The sequence below is a fragment of the Mustelus asterias genome, unplaced genomic scaffold, assembly GCF_964213995.1.
Source record: "Mustelus asterias unplaced genomic scaffold, sMusAst1.hap1.1 HAP1_SCAFFOLD_306, whole genome shotgun sequence".
NCBI lineage: Eukaryota > Metazoa > Chordata > Chondrichthyes > Carcharhiniformes > Triakidae > Mustelus > Mustelus asterias.
Window position 1 is genome coordinate 180,796 of NW_027590270.1, and position 9,323 is coordinate 190,118.

The window sequence follows — 9,323 nt, forward strand, 5'->3', positions numbered from 1 at the left end:
GAGTGGAAGGTCAAAGCAGAGGTGGTGATGGAGGGACAGCATTTGAGAAAGAGAGACAGGATATGAGAGTCTCCAGTGTGTGGTCACTAGCTGCAGCTCCACTCAAACCCTGTCAGATTTTCTCACATCCCCCCTCAACCTCCTGACCTCCACCATGAATCTATGTCCCCTCGTGACTGACCCTTCAGATATGGGGAACAGTTGCTCCTTATCCACTCTGTCCATGGCCCTCATAATCTTGTCTACCTCGATCAGGTCGCCCCTCAGTCTTCTCTGCTAAAACATTAATAACCCAAGCCCACGCAACCTCTTTTCATAACGTTGATCTTCAATCCAAGGCAGCATCTTGGTGAATCTCCTCTGTACCCCCTCCAGCGCAATCACATCCTTCCTATAATGTGGCGATCAGAACTGCACACAGTGCTCCAGCTGGGGCCTCACCAAAGATCGAGACAATTCCAACATTACTTCCCTGCTTTTGTAATCAATGCCTCGTTTGATAAAGGCAAGTGTCTCATGTGCAATTTTCATCACCTTACTAACATGCACTTCTGCTTTCAAAGATCTGTGGTCAAATACGTCAAGGTCACATTCTACCATAGATCTTCCTATAGTCCGAACATTCACTGAGTGCTTCCTTGTCAAATCACTCCTTCCAAAGTGTATCAGCTCACACTTTTCAGGGTTACATTCCATTAAACGGTGTAAAACACACTCCACACTGCGAACTGCACCTTGTGCGATCTTGCTGCAGAACTTGCTTTAAAGGTTGTCTCAGTGTTAAGAGAGAGTTTCATCTTTCCAGGGAAGTGAAGGGAATTCTCCAGACTTGGGACAATGCACACACACAGAGTGGAAGGCGTGTGGGGATTTTTGTTGGGTGCTTTGGGGGAAGGGGCTCACAGCAGGTGTGCGGATGGAGGCAGGGGAAGGTCTGTGTCTCATTTGACTAGTTTCACAGTGCAGCTGCTGTGGGATCTTGCTGTGCATGCACTGTCCTGGGCCCTTTGCCTGCCTTGTAACAATGATCATCCTCTTTGAAAATCGCTCACTAACTGCAAAGAAGGCTCCAAGGCCTTGAATATAAAAAAGCTTCAACTTGAACAATGGGACTGAGGGAGTTCATGATCACTTTCTGCAGAGGACTGAGGGGACATTCAGCCAATATCACATCGCTGCCTGTGGGATCTTACTGTGCGACAAATATTCCAGCCTCAGTTTGTACATTAAAACAAGAAACACACACACACAGAAAACAATTATCATAACCTCTGAACTGAATTTTGAAACTGCCTCTGTGCTTTGGATCTTCCTGTGCACAAGTTGCATCAGAAATCTCTAAATTAACAGCAGTGAGGTCAGATTAACAATTAATCTCATCACTGTAAATAATTCTTGATGGCCTGGAATGAAAGTTCTTTAACTTGAGGCGGGTGTAATTGTGGAATAAAAAATGTGTGTGAGGCAGAGAGATAAATGTGAGGGTGAAATGAAATGCACAGGGTTCTATTTGAATACAGTTTGCTGTGGTGGTGATTGTCGGAGCTCTCGCTCTATGTCTGGTGTTGGGAAGCTGAGTTTGTGAAGTGTGGTCCCTTTAAAAGCTGGTTTTGTGTCCCTTTAAAGTTGGACTTGTGTCAATGTTGGAGGCTGAAAATGCAGGTACAGACAGAGTACACAGACTGCAACATTTGTAGCCAAGACCAAGCATCAGGATCACCATGGTAACAGGCTTTGCAGGTTTTTGAATTTTGAGGTCAGCCTATCAGTTTAAAGAAGCCACTCAGCTATCAGGGAGCTATCAAACGTTAATTTATTGTCGTGGACAAGATCAGATCAATCCTGGTGCAGGAAAATTCAGAGGTCATCACAGTTATAAAAACAGGAGATCAACTGCCTGCCTGCAGTTCAACTGAAGGGCTGCCACCTCTCAAAGCTGCTCTTTCCCTCTCAAAGCCTCGAGAGGGAAAGAGCAGCTCTCTCCAGCTTTGAATATCACTGAATAGACCTCTCCATCTATCGACCTGAATCAGAAATAACTTGCAGGCAGCGGAATAGAAAGACATAGAACATAGAACATAGAACAGTACAGCACAGTACAGGCCCTTCGGCCCTCGATGTTGTGCCGAGCTTTGTCCGAAACCAAGATCAAGCTATCCCATTCCCTATCATCCTGGTGTGCTCCATGTGCCTATCCAATAACCGCTTAAATGTTCCTAAAGTGTCTGACTCCACTATCACTGCAGGCAGTCCATTCCACACCCCAACCACTCTCTGCGTAAAAGATTTACCTCGGATATCCTTCCTATATCTCCCACCATGAACCTTACACTTATGCCCCCTAGTAACCGGTACATCCACCCGAGGAAATAGTCTCTGAACGTCCACTCTATCTATCCACCTCATCATCTTGTAAAACTCTATTAAGTCGCCCCTCATCCTCCTCCGCTCCATAGAGAAAAGCCTCCCTCAACCTTTCCTCATAAGACCTACCCTCCAAACCAGGCAGCATCCTGGTAAATCTCCTCTGCACTTAGTCTCTCCTCATATGACAGACCTGTCATCCCAGGAATCAGCCTGGAAAACCGTTACTGGACATCTTCTATAGCAAGGACATCCTTCCTCTGGTAAGGACATCAAAACTGTAAAAAAAACCTCCAGGAGTGGCCTCTCCAATACTTTTTCCAACTGCAGCAAGTAATCCTTATTCCTATAAAGAAAACCTCTCGCTATGAAAACCAGCAGACCATTTGGCTTCATTACTGCCTGCTGGACCTGCCGAGTTCCATGCAGTGAATGATGCATGATGACGCCAAGGTTTTGATGAGTATCCACTTCACTCAATTTACACCCATTCAAGTATTAACTTGTCTTCCTAATATTCCTACCAGAGTCGATATCCTCACAGTGATCCACATTAAACTGCATCTGCCATGCGTATGACCACACCCTCAGCCTGTCCAAATCACGCTGAATATTCTCTGCACCCTCCTCACAGCTCACCCTCCCACCCAGCTTTGTACCATCTGCAAATTTGGAGATGATGCATTCAGTAACCCTTCTGGAAGACTAATAAACCCCATCCACTGGTTCCCCTCGGTCAACTCTACTAGTTCCACCCTCAAACAATTCCAAGATATTCCAATCATGATTTCCCTTTAGTAAATCCATGCTGCCTTTTTCTGATTATGGCGCTGCCTTCCAAATGCCGACTTATCAAATGCTTGAAATTTGACTCTTGCAACTTCCCCAGCACCGACGTTAGGCTCACTGGTCTATAGTTCACTGTTTTCTCTCTCCAGTCCTGTCTGAATAGCGGGCTTGCATTAGCTACCCTCCAGTCTGTAGGAACCAGCCCAGAGTCCAATAAAATTGGAAAATAGCCACCATTGGATCTCTTATTCCCAGGAAGACTTCCTTAAGTACTCTAGGATGAAGATTATCAGGACCTGGAGTTTTATCCACCTTCAATCCCATCATTTTCCCCAAAACCATTTCTCTACCAATTCAAATTTCCTTCAGCTCCTCTCTAAAACTTGTTCCTCTCAGAACTTTTGGCATGCTATTCATGTCTTCCTTTCTGAAGATCGAAGCAATCTTCAATTTAATTCCTCATCTATTACTTTGTCCCCGTTAGAGTATCTCCCATTTCTGACTGCAAAGGTCCTAGTTTGTCAATCTGGTTCTCCTTACATAGCGATAGATATTTTTTGAAGTCAGTTGTCATGTTCCACGGTAGATTACTTTCAGACTCTATTTTTCTTTCCTTAATCAATCCCTTGCTCCTCCCAAGAGGCTGGATTGTTAAACAGCGATTGTGTTACTGAGGGTGAATCTGTGATGATGTGTTTTATCTTTTCACCAAATCACACCTACAATTGTGTTTTCTATCTGGCTGCTCCCACATTGCAGTGTGATTGTGGGATCTTGCTGTGCAGGATGACCAGCAGCATTTCTGAAATGACACAGGAACGTTTTATTTTCCTCAGAAACCCTCTAACCCTCCTGCTGCTCACCTTAGTCTACACACCTTGGACATCGACCCCTCTGCTCAGGGGAAGAAGTTTCTTCTTAACTATCCTATCTTCGTCCCTCATAATTTTGTACACCTCAATGGTGTCCACGCTCCGCCGTCACTGTTCTGTGGAAAGCAACCCCAGCCAAACCAGCCTGTCTTCACTGCAGAAACACTGCTGCTCAGGTAACATCCTGGTGAATCTCCTTTGCGTTCCTTCCAGAGCAATCATATCCTCCGTCTAGTGTGGCCACCAGAACTCCTCACAGTCCTCGAGCTGAAGACAAATGAGTGTTTCATACATCTCCATCATGACCTCCCTGCTCCTATCTTCGATACATCAGCTAATAAAGAAAATTGTCATGTCTGCCTTCTTAAGCAGCTGATCATCAGAAGTTACCCACTGGAACGGAAAACAATAGAAGGTTTATGTTCTTTTCTTGAGTTTAAACAGAAATTAAATTTTTAAAAATCCAAAGAGCAGTTGTTCAGTCACAACCTCAACATAAAAAAATAAATGAACTAACTTCAAAACAGTAAAAAAAATGTCAAGTAACACAGGCTGTGATAAAGAGCATTCAGCACATGTTCCAAAATTAAGATCATCTTGACAGAGTTCATTGAATAATTTTAGCAATTATCAGGAATGTTGATGTCCGACACATGGTGTTTCTAGATACCTTCAGTAAGTTAACAGACTTCACTAAACTCAGAGCAAGTGGAGTTAGAGGACCAGCAGCAGAATGACTAGAAGCTGGTTACAAAGATACAATGTGGAGATGCCGGCGTTGGACTGGGGTAAACACAGTGAGAGTTTTAACAAGACCAGGTTAAAGTCCAACAGGTTTATTTGGTAGCAAATGCCATTAGCTTTCGGAGCGCTGCTCCAAAAGAGAGCAGATTTCCACTCCATCTGACGAAGGAGCAGCGCTCCGAAAGCTAATGGTATTTGCTACCAAATAAACCTGTTGGAATTTAACCTGGGGTTGTTAAAACTCTTACAAAGACACAACACAGGCAGTGGGAGTTAAAGGGATTTACTCTGATTGCTGGAAGTTGGGAAGTGGTTTTCCACAAGGATCAGCCCCGGGATCACTTTCCTTCACCATTTACATCAACAACATGGAATAGGGAGGCAAAATTATCATTTCAAAATTCACAAACCAATCCAAACTTAGAATGAGAATGAGCAGAGTGGAAGAATACAACTCAACACAATAACACATTAATAATAAGTTATAAGAACATAAGAACATAAGAAATAGGAGCAGGAGTAGGCCATCTAGCCCCTCGAGCCTGCCCCGCCATTCAATAAGATCATGGCTGATCTGACGTGGATCAGTACCACTTACCCGCCTGATCCCCATAACCCTTAATTCCCTTACCGATCAGGAATCCATCCATCCGCGCTTTAAACATATTCAGCGAGGTAGCCTCCACCACCTCAGTGGGCAGAGAATTCCAGAGATTCACCACCCTCTGGGAGAAGAAGTTCCTCCTCAACTCTGTCTTAAACCGACCCCCCTTTATTTTGAGGCTGTGTCCTCTAGTTTTAACTTCCTTACTAAGTGGAAAGAATCTCTCCGCCTCCACCCTATCCAGCCCCCGCATTATCTTATAAGTCTCCATAAGATCCCCCCTCATCCTTCTAAACTCCAACGAGTACAAACCCAATCTCCTCAGCCTCTCCTCATAATCCAAACCCCTCATCTCCGGTATCAACCTGGTGAACCTTCTCTGCACTCCCTCCAATGCCAATATATCCTTCCTCATATAAGGGGACCAATACTGCACACAGTATTCCAGCTGCGGCCTCACCAATGCCCTGTACAGGTGCATCAAGACATCCCTGCTTTTATTTCTATCCCCCTCGCAATATAGGCCAACATCCCGTTTGCCTTCCTGATCACCTGTTGTACCTGCAGACTGGGCTTTTGCGTCTCATGCACAAGGACCCCCAGGTCCCTTTGCACGGTAGCATGTTTTAATTTGTTTCCATTGAGATAGTAATCCCATTTGTTATTATTTCCTCCAAAGTGTATAACCTCGCATTTATCAACGTTATACTCCATTTGCCATATCCTCGCCCACTCACTCAGCCTGTCCAAATCTCTCTGCAGATCTTCTCCGTCCTCCACACGATTCACTTTATAAAGAACAAAGAACAATACAGCACAGGAACAGGCCCTTCGGCCCTCCAATACCGAGACACGCCATGTGTAATCAATAATAATTATTCAACAATAATTAGTAAATAAACTTGCAAATTGGGTATTGGAATTGGAAATTAATTTCACCACAGCTCAGTGTCAGGTTCTTCATTCTGATCAGAACAATATGTTTCCCAATCACTCTGTAGAAATCAAGTATGTGAATGTTTTCGAGGAGTTCAGGGTTTCAGGTGATCAGATTCACAAATCGCTTTCAGAAGCAACACAGTTTAGACAGAACCACAACAACCCAGAAACAAAACCCATTGGAGTTCATTTATAGATTAATGGAAATGTGAGCCAATCACAAAATGTTTGACAATCACTGAATACTGCACGGTTTGTAATTGGTTTGTTTAAATATCAGGAAGTCGCTGAAACCTCTTTCTTTTCAAGTCAAAGCCGAGGTATGGAGAAATTTCACATCATCCACTGACCACCAAACAAAGCCAAACTCTTCCTGTTTTCAACATATTCCAAAGATAAAAGAGTGACGCAGCTCCACAGAACGGGCATCTCACTCACCAAATTAAAATAGGATATATTTAAAATTGAAACAACTTATTTCATTGCAATTCTTTTCCTAAACACAATACAATTCTACAAGGGCAGATAGTGCCAGATATTAATGGAGACTTCGCTCAGATATTCCACTCAGATGAAAGAACCACAATCAGTACAATTTTACACTGACAAATATACCCTGCAATACTTGTTCACTGGTGTCAGGTATTCCACTCTGGTTAGTGACCCACACTCAAATTTCCATTATATTCTTACTCCCACTGAACATTATTTCAGAGAGATCACTTTCACTGAGGTCCAATTTTACAATAGATAAGATAAGGGGAGGCACGGTAGCACAGTGGTTATCACTGCTACTTCACAGCTCCAGGGTCCAGGGTTCGATTCCGGCTTGGGTCACTGTCTGTGTGGAGTTTGCACGCTCTCCTCGTGTCTGCGTGGGTTTCCTCCGGGTGATCCGGTTTCCTCTCACAGTCCAAAGATGTGTGGGTTAGGTTGATTGGCCAGGCTAAAATTGCCCTTAGAGTCCTGAGATGCGTAGGTTAGAGGGAATAGTGGGTAAATATGTAGGGATATGGGGTAGGGCCTGGGTGGGATTGTGGTCGGTGCAGACTCGATGGGCCGAATGGCCTCTTAAAAAAAAGATTGAGTAGTTCACTACTCAATACATTAACTTCATTGAGCAGTGAGCCCGTGAATAACATACAGAAGGCTCATTGTCAGTTGATGAAAAGAATAAAAACCACAGAGATATTTCAAGCCATTTGATTTAAGTAAATGACATCGTTGACCTGGTCTCTGTATAACAGTGACCACGTGATCAGCTTGGAGCATTTTCACTCAGAGTTTAGAATCAGAGAGCCGCTCACACACAGATTTACACAACCTCAATGGTTAGAGTCACTCACCGGGAACACCAATCATGGCGATGATTGGGTAGATTATTTTCTCAGCTATTTGAATTGGAATCATAATTTTCAGTGTGAAGTGATGTGTCCCTTCGAGCTGCTGGCAGTCTCTCTGACTTTAACATCTGACGTTATATATTCCCAAAGCCTTTAATTTATACACTGTAAAGTCACCTTAGGGACATTGTGGCAGAAACCTGGTTTGAAGTTTTTTTTAAATATATGAACAAACAGATTACGCCATTGAGTTCAGTGATGGAAAATATTTATTTTTAGTATTGACTTCTTTCCAAACACTGGATTCTGTTGATCACATTTATCAACTAATAACAAGTGGAAAGATGCTGTCCACTCAAACACCATCAGTCCCACCTCTAGATCTCAGATAGTTTCAGTGATATCTGTTACTGGACTGTGACGTTTCAGGAATTGAGTTTCAATTGTTACCGTGTCTCTCTGTGTGATCTTTAACTGTGGACATTCTGTGATGTGATTTAAGTGGGTTAGAGTTTAGCTTAAATTGCAAAATTCTGTTGATCAATAATTTGGAACTATTTAGTCTGCAAAGAAATGTGTTTTTTATCCCGAAATCTACTGCAGCTTCTCAAACTGAGAAAATATTCAGAAACAATGGGACATCTCAGAAAATTCAGGCCCTGCAGCGGATACAATCACATCACCTCTTAGAGCAGTAAAATAACAGATTTAACTGTGACCAGCAATGCACAGGCTCCAAATGACACTGGACCCACATCTGATACAGTGTTCAGAAACGTGCCCAGATGTGGAAGGAGAGAGATGAGCACGCGACAGAGGGAAGGATCGTGGGATGGGCCGAATCTAGAAAGGGTGGGAAAGTGAACGGATAAGAGTGAGAGAGGAAGACTCTGAGCGAGTGAAAGTGAAAAAGAGGAAGAGGGAAGGATAGATGGGGCGGGAGTGAGGGCGTGATGATGGGGGAAGTAGTTATTGTGAGAGGAATGGTGTTTATAACAGTAACTTAACTGAGAGAGAAGTCAGCTCCGCTGGCTATGAGGAGAGGTTGAATAAATCAGGATTGTTTTCACTGGAAAGACAGAGGCTGAGGGGAGACCTGATAGAGGTCTACAAAATTGTGAGAGGCGCAGACAGGGTGGATCGTCAGAGGGTTTTCTCCGAGGGTGGAAGGTTCAGTCACAAGGAGGCACAGGTTCAAGATGGCAGGATGAAATATTAAGGGAGATGTGCGGGGGATGTTTTCCACACAGAGAGTGTCGGTGCCTGGAACGCGCTGCCAGGGGAGGTGGTGGAATCAGCACATTAGCAACTTTTAAGAGGCATCTGGATTGATGCATTAATAGGAGGTAAGAGGGATACTGACCGAGTAAGCGCAGCAGGTTTTATTTTAAAATAGGGCACCGTGATCAGCACAGGTTTGGAGAGGGTCGAAGGGCCTATTCCTATTAACAGGGGAGACTAGGACGCGGGGGCACCGCCTTAGAATAAAAGGGAGTCACTTTAGAACAGAGATGAGGAGAAATTTCTTCAGCCAGAGAGTGGTGGGTCTGTGGAATTCATTGCCACAGAGGGCTGTGGAGGCCGAGACGTTGAGCGTCTTCAAGACAGAAATTGATAAATTCTTGATTTCTCGAGGAATTAAGGGCTATGGGGAGAGAGCGGGTAAAT